A 15926-nucleotide genomic window follows, 5' to 3' on the forward strand; every position below is an offset into this window, starting at 1 on the left:
GTCAGCATTAACTGTGGGGTTATTCACTGTTAAAGTAACTTGCTCCAGAGCAGGTTAAGTTTAGAAATCAACAGCCATGAAGTCAGCACCTATTGACCAATCAGTTCCCCAGGGTCACAGTTCCTGGAAGATACCTCAAACCTCAGTGCACAGATGTTAAAAGGGTTTTTCAGTGGTTTCTAATGCTTTTGTGTTTTGTGATAACCATCAGTAACAAATATAAAATATTTTCCTTGATTTTTTTTCCCCTTTCAGGTGCACACAATGTTATTTTTCTATGAGCATAGTGACTTTACATCAACTGTGCACATAGTCTAAGCCTACATTTAAATTCTGCTTTTACACTTATTATTTTCTTCCTTTCAGACCGTTAGACACCAGTTTCTTTACTGACTTCAGATGAGTTTATTAATCTTGTCAAGAAAAACAAAGATATCTTATTTTGAACTCACTTTGTAGCACATGGACAAGGTGCAACGGAGAAACAACAACAAGACAACCACAAAAAGGGCATGAATTTGTACGTGGAGGCCACAGACCACAGACTCTTTCCTTATTGCTTCTGATCTGACTTTATTTTTCTCTAGTTTTACTTTTTGCTAGCATCTTTGTCCCTAGCATGTGCGGTATGTTCTCCATATTCAGGTTGCACAAATAATCTGTAGTGTAAAGAAGATTCCAGGAAATAGGCAGTTATGTGAGGAGAGTTAGACAGAGCTCCACAGCAGGACCAGGATCTGCTCCTTTGTGTGAGAAAGAACAGGAGGAACAATGCAAGATTCCTACAAAATGACTTCGACCAGTCGAGTCATGTGCCTGCGTCAGACCAAACTGCCAGAAACAGATTTAATGACAGTTGCATGAGGACTTGACATCCTGTAGTGGTAAATTTGCACATTTGTCATTTTTGTTTAATTAGTTTATTTGTTGAATAGGGACGATGTACATGAATAAACATTGCTGTAAATGCACCAGAGTTAGCAACAGGCAAATTTAGTCACTTTTAGATCTTAAAAGAAATGGTAAATGGTAAATGGCCTGTATTTATATAGCGCTTTACTAGTCCCTAAGGATCCCAAAGCGCTTTACACAACCAGTCATCCACCCATTCACACACAGGTGATGGCAGCTACATTGTAGCCACAGCCACCCTGGGGCGCACTGACAGAGGCGAGGCTGCTGGACACTGGCGCCACCGGGCCCTCTGACCACCACCAGTAGGCAACAGGTGAAGTGTCTTGCCCAAGGACAACGACCGAGACTGTCCAAGCCGGGGCTCGAACCGGCAACCTAAAAACAATATACAATAGCAACATTTTAAAAACAAAAGGTAGAAAAAAGAGAAAAGGTAAAGAAGACATTAGAAAACCCATACCAAAGGAAAGCAATATGGCACTAGGAGAATAAAACCAAATCAATATTGACAAATTATACTACAAACTTTCTTTCAACTGACTTTTGAAAATATTATATGCAGTGGTGTTCTGTCAGGACAAGCAAGGTTTTATCAAATCTAGAAATAGACATAAATTAAAATGTACCAAAGAAAGGTCATCTCTGCTGGCATACAGCTCCTCACCTGTCAATTAGTAGTTGCATTAAGCCTTTACATTACTGCCATCTTGTGGCCATTGTCACTGAAAGCGGTGCTTACTTCAGTCTCAGAGAAAACTGTAGTCCTCTCTGTCTCTGACGGAGCGTCCATCTCCCATCAGGACTGATTGGAGCAGGGCAAGCGAGAGAGGCCAGCAGCTTGCTTCTGGTGGTTTGGCACATTGTTAATAACCCGCTGGTCTGTGACTGGAAACATATGCTTTGTAAGCTTCATTTAATGTATAACTTTTCGACATAGATTTTTTGTTTCAAATAAAACAAAATAATTGCGATGGCACATACTGCTCCAATAAGCTGAGAGGGTATTACAACAAGTTAAATTTTAAAGTTTAAACAAGTATTATCATGTATTATCTGTATACGCAGTCACATTGTGACACCTAAGTTTACTAGCTGGGACCACATCCTCAGTAACGATGAGCGATGAAGGATGAGGAACTGTGAACTGGTGCTGCGGTTTGGGGAAGGCTTCGAAGGGGACTGGAGACAGCTCCCGGGCCGGGCAGATCCCCATGTACTAACTAGAAGTGAATGAAGGAAAGGAAGAGAGGAGAAGAGGAGAAGAGAAGGAAAAAGGGGGGAAGGGGGGACATGAAAATGAGAACAGCATTTCTCAGCTTGAGGCCAGAAGGGGTGTGAATGAGGAGTGGTCCCGCTCCTGAAATTCAGATGATATCTCCACTTGATTAAGTCAATAGTAATCTGGTCATCTGTCAGAGATCATAAATCATCAGTGTGCTGTAAGAAGAAAATGGACAGATTATACAGATGTGCAGTACTGCTTCAATTCAGTTCAATTTGGTTTTATTTATACAGCGCCAAATCACAACAACAGGCGCAGAAACAGAAAAACTCCCTTTTAACAGGAAGAAACCTCCGGCAGAACCAGGCTCAGGGAGGGGCGGGGCCATCTGCTGCGACCGGTTGGGGTGAGAGAAGGAAGACAGGATAAAAGACATGCTGTGGAAGAGACACAGAGGTTAATAACAGATATGATTCAATGCAGAGAGGTCTGTTAATACATAGTGAGTGAGAAAGGTCACTGGAAAGGAAAAACTCAATGCATCATGGGAATCCCCCGGCAGCCTACGTCTATTGCAGCATAACTAAGGGAGGATTCAGGGTCACCTGGTCCAGCCCTAACTATATGCTTTAGCAAAAAGGAAAGTTTGAAGCCTAATCTTGAAAGTAGAGATAGTGTCTGTCTCCTGAATCCAAACTGGAAGCTGGTTCCACAGAAGAGGGGCCTGAAAACTGAAGGCTCTGCCTCCCATTCTACTTTTAAATACTCTAGGAACAACAAGTAGGCCTGCAGAGCGAGAGCGAAGCGCTCTAATAGGGTGATATGGTACTACAAGGTCATTAAGATAAGATGGGGCCTGATTATTTAAGACCTTGTATGTGAGGAGCAGGATTTTGAATTCAATTCTGGATTTAACAGGAAGCCAATGAAGGGAAGCCAAAACAGGAGAAATCTGCTCTCTCTTTCTAGTCCCTGTCAGGACTCTTGCTGCAGCATTTTGGATTAGCTGAAGGCTTTTCCCTGGTCAAAAATGACTCCAAAGTTCCTCACAGTGTTACTGGAGGCCAAGGTAATGCCATCCAGAGTAAGAATCTGGTTAGATACCATATTTCTAAGGTTTTCAGGGCCGAGTACAATAACCTCAGTTTTATCTGAATTAAGAAGCAGAAAGTTAGCGGCCATCCAGGTCTTTATGTCTTTAAGATATTCCTGCAGTTTAACTCATTGGTGTGTGTTATCTGGCTTCATGGACAGATAGAGCTGGGTGTCATCTGCATAGCAGTGAAAATGTATGCTATGTCTTCTAATGATGCTGCCTAAGGGAAGCATGTATAATGTATTGATCCAAGATGGCGCCGGTGCGTGTGGCTTGCCGTCTATCACTGCCAGTGTTATGTTTGTTTGTTTTGATTTTATTGACTATTGTAATAAATGCCAACTCTCTCTTGGTGTATGATCGCCTAACCCTACTGGATCTCCGACCTTCTGTCAAAGGCTGGGCAAAGTAGAACCAAGCTGAACATAAAACTTTGCCCCCGCTAATATCGGAGATCCCGGCTCACCTGTGCCGTGTTCCAGATCCACCACTCCGGCAAAAGTGCCGTCGCCGGGGTCGAAGGGCTGGCTTCCTGGTGAAGCTGAAAGCTTCTTTAAGGTATTCTCTTAAGCCCTTGTCCAGAAAACAAGGAGTGGTGCCAAACTTCTGTTTCTCTCGGCGATCGTTGGAACCTGTCTGTGCCTGGCTGGTACCTGTCATCGGCCTAGATGGGATGTCCCGAAAACCCTGCTCTCCTCGCCCCCGCCGACGTGGTGTGAATCTGCGGAACCTGCGGCCTCTGTGTCGGGCTTCTAGGACGGCTAGCGACGGGGATCCGCTGCTTACCGCCAGGATTGGCCTGGTAAATGCTAGGTCCCTAGCGAACAAAACGTTTATCCTGAAGGATTTTTTCACATCCCGAGGACTGGATTTTCTTTGTGTGTGCGAGACGTGGCTGAGCGCCGGTGAGTGCAGCATCTTCTCGGATCTTCTACCCGGCGATTGCTGCTATTTTAATTCCCCACGTATGCTGGGCCGAGGAGGAGGAATAGCTACGATCTTTAAAAGTCATTTTAAATGTAAGCAGCTATCAACCCCGTCATTCACCAGCTTTGAACTGTCTGTGTTTGAGCTGGGCTGCTCTCACACAGTGTTGTGTGCGGTGGTTTACCGGCCTCCAAAATACAATAAGGACTTTGTGACTTTGCTTCTTGGCTGAATTCATGCCAAAATATGATCGTGTTCTTATTGCTGGGGATTTTAATATTCACGTGTGTTGTCCTGACATGCCCATGGCGAAGGGCTTTTTAAACCTTATTGATTCGTTTAATCTGGTGCAATGTGTGACAGGTCCCACACATGAACGTGGACACACGCTTGATCTTGTTTTATCTCATGGTTTTTCTGTTTTTAACATAGAGATTTGTGATGCTGTGTTTTCTGACCACAGTCCTGTGATGTTTGAAGTTCCTCTTGCCTGTGCCTCAGTTAAAACTCGCGCTGCTGCTCAGCGCTGTCGTGTTTTTAACTCCTCCACTGCTGAACACTTTTCAACAGTCTTTGACCAGATCTGTAAGATCCCGGATTTTTTATGCAGCCAGACTGAGGAACTGAGCTCATGGTTTTATTCTACCTGTCGGACTGCTTTGGACACTGTGGCTCCATTAAAATCCAGACTGCCTAAAACTAAATCTGAGCCCTGGCTGAACGACTTGACCCGAGCTGTCAGACGCGACTGCCGTCGAGCTGAGCGCAAGTGGAAAAAGGACAAACTACAAGTGTCATTCCAGATGCTGAAGGACTGTTGGCGTCGATATCAAAGAACTGTAAAAGATGGCAAAAGAAAACACTTATCTGACATTATTTTGTCAAACTGCCACAACCCACGTGTTTTATTTAATACTATTAACTCTGTTCTTAATGCACCATATACTGACTGTATTGAGCCCTCATCAGAAGCCTGTGAAAATTTTTTACACTTTTTTATCGAGAAGGTCTCCTCCACAAGGGCTCAAATCTCTCCTCATGCTCACGACCTCTCAGTCTCTGTTTCCTGCTCTGCTGTCTTTGACAGGTTTGAGCCTGTGACTCTATCCTTTTTAAAGGAGACTGTTGGTCATCTTAAGCCTGCAGGGTCTCCAAATGATGCTGTCCCTCCTCGACTTTTAAAAGAGGTGTTACCTACAGTTGGTCCTTTGGTGCTTGAGCTGGTAAACCATAGTCTGATGTCAGGTGTTGTCCCTAAAGATTTTAAACATGCAGTAGTCAAACCCCTGATTAAAAAACCTGCTCTTGATCCTATGGTTCTTGCAAATTACAGGCCTATCTCCAAACTACCTTTTCTTTCCAAAATTCTTGAAAAGGTAGTTTACAGCCAAATAATGGCCTTCCTGGAAAAGCAAAATGTTTTAGAGGTTTTCCAATCTGGTTTTAAACCCTTTCATAGCACTGAATCAGCCCTTTTAAAAGTTTTTAATGACATATTTTTAGCGACTGATGCTGGGGACTGTGTTGTTCTTGTGCTTTTAGATTTGACAGCTGCGTTTGATACCGTGGATCATGCCATTTTATTCTCTCGTTTGGAGCACTGGGTGGGCATTAGGGGCACAGCACTGGAGTGGTTCAGGTCCTACTTGACGGGGCGAACTTTTTGTGTCAGCCTTGGTGACTATGCGTCGTCCTCCGCTCCCCTCTTGTGTGGTGTCCCACAGGGCTCAGTTCTAGGCCCCCTCCTCTTCTCTTTATATCTGCTTCCTCTTGGTTCTGTACTGAGAAAGCACGGCATTGCTTTCCACTTTTATGCTGATGACTGTCAGATCTATGTCCCTCTAAAGAAAAAAGGCAGATACCTTACACAGCCATTACTTCAGTGTCTCGATGACATTAAGGCTTGGATGTCTGTTAACTTTTTAAAATTCAATGATAAAAAGACAGAGGTGATGGTTTTTGGCAGCCCCACTGAGACCCCCAATGTGTATGTAGATTCCCTGGCACAGTATGTTAAGCCAACTGTCACAAACCTGGGGGTCAAAGTGGACTGTGAACTGAAGCTTGACAGTCAAATTAAGGCAGTGGTAAAATCTAGCTTCTTTCACCTCAGGCAGCTGGCAAAAATAAAGCCAATTCTTTCACGGCAGCACTTTGAGACAGTGATCCACGCCTTTGTTAGCACTCGGCTGGATTACTGTAATGCACTTTATATAGGGGTCAGTGCATTATATATTAGTCATCTACAGAGGGTGCAAAATGCCGCAGCTCGTCTTTTAACTGGCACTCGAAAGTTTGAGCACATTTCCCCTGTTTTAGCTTCACTTCACTGGCTGCCCATTTCTTTTAGGGTTCATTTTAAAATTCTTTTATTTACTTTTAAAGCTCTCCATGGCCTAGCTCCATCTTATCTCTCTGAGCTGCTACAGCCTTATACACCCACCCGCTCTCTCAGGTCAGCTGATCAGCTGCTCCTGAAGATACCCAGGACTGGGCGTAAACTTAGAGGAGATCGTGCTTTTGCTGTAGCAGCTCCCAAACGGTGGAACGAGCTTCCTTTAGAGATTAGACAGGCCACTTCTTTATCTGTTTTTAAGTCACTCTTGAAAACCCACCTCTTTACCTTGGCCTTTGACACCACGTGAGATGTTGGTTTTTTATTTTTATTTTAGTTGTTTTTAGGTGATTCGATGCTGTTTTATCTTGTTTTTGCTTTAACATAGGGCTGTTTTAATTTTATGTCTTATGTGTTTTATTTATTTAATTTGCTGTTTTTTGTTATTCTATTGTTTTAACTTATTTTCTGTACAGCACTTTGTTCCTGTGCTGGGTATTTTAAAGTGCTTTATAAATAAAATTGGATTGGATTGGATTGGAATGTAAACAGAATTGGTCCTAGCACTGAACCCTGTGGAACTCCATAATTAACCTCAGTGTGTGAAGAGGACTCTCCATTTACATGCACAAACTGGAGTCTATTAGATAGATATGATGCAAACCACTGCAGTGCAGTACCTGTAATACCTACAGCATGTTCTAATCACTCTAATAGGATATTATGGTCGACAGTATTGAACGCTGCACTAAGGTCTAGCAGGACAAGCACAGAGATGAGTCCACTGTCAGAGGCCATAAGAAGAGCATTTGTAACCTTCACTAAAGCTGTTTCTGTGCTGTGATGAGCTCTGAAACCTGACTGAAACTCTTCAAATAAACCTCTGCAGATGATCTGTTAGCTGTTTGACAACTACTCTTTCAAGGATGTTTGATATGAAAGGAAGGTTGGAGATTGGCCTATAATTAGCTAAGACTGCTGGGTCTAGAGATGCTTTTTGAGTAAATGTTTAACTACAGCCAGCTTGAAGGCCTGCATAGCCGATTATTAGAGATAGGTTGATCATATTTAAGATCGAATAAGACTCCAACTGACTTTCCAGTTATATACAATAGCCAGATACATAGGCTGGGCTGGATGGTTCCCTGGCCTAAGATGGGTGATGGGTGTATGTGGCGGGGTGTGGTGAGTGGCTTGGCTGCAGGGTGGATTGCGCAGTGAGTTAAGGGGACAGTTCCAGGGGAGTTTGCTTAACGTGGCTGGTGGTTGTTGTCATGCCCATCCCTTATTTCAGTAGTGTGCCAGGACCTCGAGGTGTGTGGAGTTGGTGAAATGACGGCAAGCTGACTAGACATAGAGGACTGGAAAGAATCAGCCTGAGGGATCTTGACAATGTAAATAAAGCAAACTCACATTGTGAACACAAACATTGTGTGGTGTGTGGGGTCCCCAAGAGCACTTGGGATGCCTGTAGCTCAGTGATTAGAGCAGTGCATCCACAGCTCACAAGGTTGGTGGTTTGATCGCTGGCTGCTCCGGTCTGCAGGCTGGGCAACCCAAAGTTACTTTCTGATGCATTTATCAGACCACAATGGTGTGTGATTGGTAGATAGAAAACACTTAAGCATAGAAGAAACAGGTTGTGTGAATCAGGCATGTTGTATAAAGTGCTTTGAGTCCTCCATGAGAGATAAAAAGTGTTAAGACCATTTTCAGTTACTCATCGTGTTACATGCCCGTTTATTTTGTGGTTTTACAGAGCTAAGGAGTTAGGGATAGCACTCGTCTGTAATCTCACAGTTTGTGGTTCGATACCTGGCTGCTCTTCGATACATCCATCAGAGTGTGAGAATGGGCGACCGTGGCTCAGGGGGTTGGGAAGTGCATCTGTAACCGGAAGGTTGCCGGTTTGTTCCCTGGGCTCTCTGTCCTGGTCGTTGTGTCCTTGGGCAAGACTTCACCTACCGCCTACTGGTGTTGGCCAGAGGGGCCGATGGCGCGATATGGCAGCCTCACTTCTGCCGCAGGGCAGCTGTAGCTACAACTGTAGCTGCCTCCACCAGTGTGTAAATGTGAGAGTGAATAAATAGTGGAATTGTAAAGCACTTTGGGTGCCTTGAAAAGCGCTATATAAATGCAATCCATTAATGTTAGAAAGCACTTAGGTAGAGCATGGGAAAAAACAACTTGTGTGAATGAGGTACACTGTGATTTCAGAATCAGAATCAGAATACTTTATTGATCCCTGGGGGAAATTATTTTTTGTTACAGTGCTCCATTTTAAACCAACATTAAGACAAGACAGACAATACACTAACTAAGAATAGTACAATATATACATATATATACATACATACATACATAAGTGCAACATAAAAAACCTAACCCAGCTTTTCCAAAAACTGCAGACCTTTTGTTGTTCAGTTTGAACATTCCTTATTATTTGTTGTATGAGGTCACCAGACATTAGTTTTTAGTAGCCATAGACACCTTTTGCTATCCCATGAATTAACTTAAAACAATTAAAGTGAAGTAATGTTTGACGAAGAATGCTTCTGGTTTTGAAGTACATGAAGAAAAACACCAGTTTACTGCATTTCATTCCACTGTTTACTCCTCGTGATGAGAGTGGGAACAATGTGGAGAAACATGGCAGGGGGCTGAAACCAGATCCCCTTTTACAACCACTTGCAAAACAACTTCTCTCTATAATGTAGTGTTGATCAGAGCCCTGCTGAGCCAGCAAGCTGCAGAGGCATCTTTAATTGTTGCAGGTGGTCTGGTTCAGGGAACACAGCTGTGATGCTTAGGGATCTTCAAATAAAACTCCAAAGCATGCATATGTGAATGGGTACATAAACAACAGAACTGGGTCCAACACAGCTGTGTGTGAGATTGCTGTGCCAGGGTTCACAGTCTGAGTTAACGGCATGGCTTCCTTTTGCCTTGTGTCAGTGATTATGAGTGTGGCAAAAGCCACCGCGGATTCAAAAGCACACTTATCAGTTCTCTACAAGTGTTTTTTATTTAAACCAACTCGGAATCTGAAGGACTGGAATTGTTCAAAAAGTCCTACAAAACCACCAAGTAAGGAGATTACAATTGAAATACTGATACGTGGATTGTAAGTGCTTTCAGTGGTAACTAAGGCAGTCTTAAGAACACTGCAAATCACAGTCTTTGTATGTAAGAACAAGTGAATCAGCTGCAGGTGTAGGTTGATAGGCTGGGAAATAGGAAAGTTCATGCTGGAAGCCTTGAGAGTAGCAGCGTTCCTGGCCAGAAGAAACAGAAAGAAAGTGCTTTCTGAGATACTCGACTTTTACTATCATTAAATGGATAAAAACGAATTATCAGATATTCTTTATAAATTAGCTTCAGGTTTTATTCTAAAGGTAAATAGATTATCAAATCACAATGAACTAGGCTTCATTAAAAATGTCCATTACTGTATACACCACAGGTCAAAAGTTTGGACAGACTTCTTATTTTATGTTTTTTCCTTATTTTTACTACTTTCTACATTGTAGGTACACACTGAGGACATTAAATATATGACACAAGATATAAGGAATTATGTGGCAAAGAAAAATGGATAATAATGTCTTATATTTCAGATTCCTGTAAGCAGCCGCCCTTTGCTTTGTTGACAGCGTTGCAAACCCTCAGCCTTCTCTCAGTGAGCTTCATGATGTCGTCACCTGAGATGGATGCCCTTCACAGGTGAGCCTGTCAGAGTTCATTTGTGGAATTTCTTGCTCTTTTAATGGGGTTGGGACCATCAGTTGTGTTGTGCAGAAGTCAGGTTGGTACACAGATGACAGCCATATTTGACAACTGGATAGCGCAGTAGGTAGAATGGTCACCCCATGATCGGAAGGTTGGGGGTTCGAATCTACTGAACGGCTACCCTGAGGTACCCCTGAGCAAGGTACTGTCCCTACACACTGCTCCCTGGGCGCCTGCTTAGTGGCTGACCACTGCTTCGCTGAGTGAATGGGTCAAATGCAGAGAGAGTAATTTCCCCATGGGGAAGTACGCATTATTATTGTTGTTAGAATTCATATTAAGTAAGAACCAATCAGCTAAGTAAAGAGAAACAACAGTCCATCATTACTCTAAGAACTGAAGGTCAGTCAGTTTGGAAAATGGCTCAAATTTTTTATGTGTGTCCGCAAGTGCAGTTGCAACAAACCATCAAGCGCTACCATGAATGACGACCGCCCCAGGAAGGGAAGACCAAGAGTCACCTCTGCTGCTGAAGATAAATTCATCTGAGTCACCAGACTCAGAAAACCATTTCAGGTGACGACCTCATGAAGCTCATCGAGAGAATGCCGAGAGTGTGCAAAGCAATAATCAAAGCAAAGGGGTGGTTATTTTGAAGAATCTGAAATATAAAACGTTTTGAGATAATTCACACTTTTTTGTTTACAACATAATTCCACATGTGTTCTTTCATAGTTTGGATGCCAGTGAGAATCTACAATGTAAATAGTCACGAAAGTAAAGAAAAACCATTAAATGAGAAGATATGTCCAAACTTTGGACTGGTAGTGTACGTCTTGTGGTAGCAGGTAAAGTCAATAAGAAATATTTGCCATGCTTTTTCAGTCACTGTTCAAGACAGCAATGACTGTCATATCAATCATAATAACAAACATATATATATATATTTAAATCTATAAAAGGTTCTTCAAGGTTCAAGGTTCTAAAAGCTTTAGTTAATGCTATCCAGTGTTTAAAGCATTTTTTTGGTTTAATTGCAATACTCTCACAGGTACAACACCAGACTTGTAATTAGTTATTAAGGAGCTGAACATTCAAATTTTAAAAGCAATTCAGAAAACGATGAGTGTGTTGGGAAAGACTTTGTGGGGTTTTTTTTTTACAACATTATAACATTACTAACACACAACAATATATCCACTTAAACAGTTCTTCCTGTATATGGTGTCACTTAATTTCTTAGCTTAGGTATTTCATATCTGTTTCTGAACTATATTTTGAGCTCTAGTTTCAGAGTGCGTCTGGATAAAAACATCCATCAAAGTCCAGGAACTCGCTATGTAATAAGCTACTCTACTAATAAATTGGAACAAACAAATACACAAGCTGATGTAAATACAATGAAAAGAACAACTAACAGATGGTATGGTGCTGCAGAGGTCACCACAGTTCACAGCAAGAAGCTTCCTGCTTCAAACCCAGAGTCCTCTCTGTGAGGGGTTTGCTTGTTCTTCTTGTGCCTGTGCAGGTTTACAAATTACAAAAAGTGAATTATAGTTATTAATTCATTCATTATAGTTGTTAATTATGTGAACTGTGGTTCACAAGTGCTTTGTGGTGAGTGATACTAGAAATGTGTTACAAAAATGCCTAGTTCTTATTTTTTGTGTATACTATCCCTACCATATTACTATATATGATATATGATAGTACTCTATTCCTGGATAGGAAAAGTGCGTAGCTGAAAAAAAAATCTTTCATACAATACTGTATCTTAAGATAAGATAACTCTTTATTGTCATTGCACAGTCATACATAGTACAATGGTATAATGAAATTGGAAAACTGTCCTTCGTTGGCACTACATATAACACAACACGACCCGATACGACACATCACAACGCAACACAAACAACACAACACAGTATAATAACATAGTAATAACAAAGAAGAATAAGTGTGCAGATTTATAAGTGAGGTACCAATGCATTTGGCTTGCTTGTTGCCATATTTAGTAAAGCCATTTATAAATGAACAAAAAACAAGCTGAAGATCAGAGATGACTAGATTGGTATTCCATAGTGTATCTTTAAAAAAAGCACCACAAATTAGAGCAAGATGGTCAACTGTAATGGTACAACACAGAGGAAAATGAGTCATAGCCTAAATAAACAAACAGGTGTGCTATCAACCACCCCCCCACATCTGAATACAAGCAGCAGCTTTATCCCACGCCAAGTCCTTCAGTGAAGTTAAATGATGACCTCAGAGAAGTGTCACATACTGACTCACTTAACAGCAAGGTTGCTGCTATAAACACAAGCAGTGGGTATGGACAATTTACATGTGCCCATCATTAGCTAGCATTACTGACTAACAAATTAGCCATCCAAGCAGTTAGAGCAGTGATCATGATGTCACTAAAAAGGTTGTTTTCGCAGTAGGAATGCACCGTTTTTCATTGCAAAACTGAAAGATTAATTGAAGGACTGTCAACCTGCATGGTCAGGAGGAGAGCACTGATCAATGTAGCCAAAATAAGATACCTTTGAGGAGCCTCTTTAGAACTCAAGGCTTATGTGAAAAGTCTGCAATGTGGAAATCAGCAGTGCTCTGGGAAAAAAAACGAACCATTTTGAATTGACATAAAGTATTCTGATCCAGATTTGGAGCACCGTTCTCAGCCTGTAGGGGAAAGTAAGTGGGTGAATAAATTGTCCTATCTGCCCAATAAAGGAATAGTTTACACCAGCATTCATCTACATTGACCCCATGCTCACATAAGTGCTGGGAGCACTATGAGAATCCTGTTTTTTTTTTCTTCTTTCTTTTCTCCAGTATTTTCAGCACCATTGTACCCACAATCATGAGGCCACTTCTTTACATTTTCATTTAAATTTACTCTTATCAAGGCATGTTCCATTATATTTAAATATTCAGCCCATCCATCCATTCGCATCCGCTTATCCTTTTCAGGGTCACGGGGGAGGCGGGGTACACCCTGGACAGGTCGCCAGTCTGTCGCAGGGCTAACACACAGGGACAGACAACCATTCGCACTCACACACTTCGCATTCACACCTATGGGCAATTTAGATTTTTCAATTATCCATTTCTACCCAGACTTTTGATGAAATGTCTTTATTAGAATCATCCATCCATCTTCTTCCACTTATCTGGGGCCGTAAGGGGCAGCAGCTCAAGCAGAGAAGCCCATCTCCCTCTCCCTGGCCACCACCTACAGCTTGTCCAGGGGAACACCGAGGTGGTCCCAGACAAGTGGAGAGATATAATCTCTTCAGCGTGTCCTGGGTCTGCCTCGGGGCCCAGGAGGCATCCTTGTCAGATGTGCAAACCACCTCAACTGGCTTCTTTCGATGTGAAGGAGCTCTACTCTGTGCCCCTCCCAGATGGCCAAACTCCTCACCCTATCTCTAAGGGAGAGGCCAGCCACCCTTCGGAGGAAGCTCATTTCTGACGCTTGTAACCACAATCTCGTTCTTTCGGTCACTACCCACAGCTCGTGGCCATAGGTGAGGGTAGGGGTGTAGATTGACCGGTAAATTGAGAGCTTCACTTTTACAATCAGCTCTCTCTTCACCACGACGGACCGGTACAGCATCCGCATCACTGCGGCCACAGCACCAATCCGTCTGTCGATCTCCAGCTGCCTTCTCCCATCCAGGACCTCTGCTCCTGGCCGCCACCTGGCTCACAATGCACCCGGCCTCTGCAGCGCCTCCTGCAGGTGGTGGGCCTGTAGGAAGATGGGCCCATGTCCCTTTTTCGGGCTGTGCCCAGCTGCGCTCCATTGACTAAGGCCCCAGACCATCACACTTCCTCCTCCATGTTTGACAGGTGATGACACACACTGTGGATCCATCCTTTCACCTACTCGACGACAAAGATCCTGTGTGATGAACTGAAGATTTCACATTTGATCCATCGGTCCATAATACCTTCTTCCAGTCTTCAGCAGTCCAGTGTTGGTGTTGCATGGCACAGACAAGCCTCTTTGTCTTGCCTGGCTTTCTCGCTGCAACTCATCCTGTCAAACCTGCAGCTTGAAGTCTTCTCTTCACAGCTGAAACAGACTTTCTTACTACGAGCACTGTTAAGCTGCTTGAAGCTGTTGTCCTGTGAGCTGCCATCACATGACCTGATTCAGTCGTGTCTCTGGGTCTGTCAGACTCTTCCTGTCACAGTTTGTTTCATAGTGCAGAAGGAAACTGGACTCACTGACACCTTGACTTTCTTTGCAGTCTCTCTGTAGGACAGACCTACATTTATAAGAGTTATGATGGTCCGTCTCTCTTCCATTGTTAATTGCCTTTTTCTCACCCTGTTTGTACCAACACACTGCTTTCTGCAGTACAGTACTGTTCAGCTGATGCTGACGAGGGTACCACAGTGTGTCCAACACTGCTTTATGCAGACAGAGGAATTAGTAGCACCAGCTAAAATAACCTAACACTGAAAAAATTTACAAAGCAATGTGGCAGGCAACAAAGGCAAGCAGCTGAGTATATTCACCGGATCGCCATCAATTACAAAGGAGAAAGAACTCGTAAAGGCAGCATGCAAACTGAGCAGAATACAGAATGAGCAGAGATTACAAAGAAATCAAGAAACTTACTGAGAGCAAGGCCTCTTTTACAAATCTGTCTCATACAAAAAGCTGCTGTACAGGTATTAATAGGCATTAATAATATTTCATATAGTGCAGTCAGAACAACCTAGAGCTGAATGTGCTCAAAACTGTAGGGATCGAAGTGCACTCCAGAAGAAGTCCCTCTCCATTACCGCCCCGTACCTTACTCAACAGCACTGCTTCTGTCAGGTTCTAAGGTTTTAATGGTCACTCAATATAGACACTATCATCAAAAAAGAACAGGAGAACTCAGGAAGTTCAACCTGCCTCAGGAGCTGTTGATCCAATTCTACACTGTAATCCAGTCTGTTCTCTGCTTATCCATCACTGTCTGGTTTGGCTCAGCCGCAAAATCTGACAAGAACAGACTACAACAGACAGTGAGGTCTGCATTTTTTTTCACAAATCCAGAGTCAGGAAACAAGTAGGCAAACATCACTACAGACCCATCACACCCTGGATACAACCTGTTCCAACTCCTGCTCTGCTACAGAGCGCTGCCTGCCTACCTGTGAATATCACCCTACTGTCTCGTCCCACAACAAATTAAAATAATGAACCAGGAAACACATTAATTTAAAAATAATTAAATATAATTTTAATATTACTCATTAAAATCATCCATCCATCTTCTTCCGCTTATCTGGGGCCGTAAGGGGCAGCAGCTCAAGCAGAGAAGCCCATCTCCCTCTCCCTGGCCACCACCTCCAGCTTGTCCGGGGGAACACTGAGGTGGTCCCAGGCCAGCTGAGAGATATAATCTCTCCAGCCTTTGGTATGTCTGCCCTGGGGGCCTCCTCCCGGTGGGACATGCCCAGAACACCTCACCCAGGAGGCGCCCAAGAGGCATCCTTGTCAGATGCCCAACCCACCTCAACTGGCTGTACTCTGTGCCCCTCCCAGATGGCCAAACTCCTCACCCTATCACTATAAGGGAGAGGCCAGCCACCCTTCGCAGGAAGCTCATTTCTGCCGCTTGTATTCACGATCTCGTTCTTTCGGTCACTACCCACAGCTCGTGACCAGTGTTGGTCAAGTTACTTGAAAAAAG

The sequence above is a fragment of the Diplotaxodon limnothrissa genome, linkage group LG19 (genome assembly GCF_057381915.1).
Source record: "Diplotaxodon limnothrissa isolate DT_005_m linkage group LG19, D_limnothrissa_male_GT1.1, whole genome shotgun sequence".
Classification (NCBI taxonomy): domain Eukaryota; kingdom Metazoa; phylum Chordata; class Actinopteri; order Cichliformes; family Cichlidae; genus Diplotaxodon; species Diplotaxodon limnothrissa.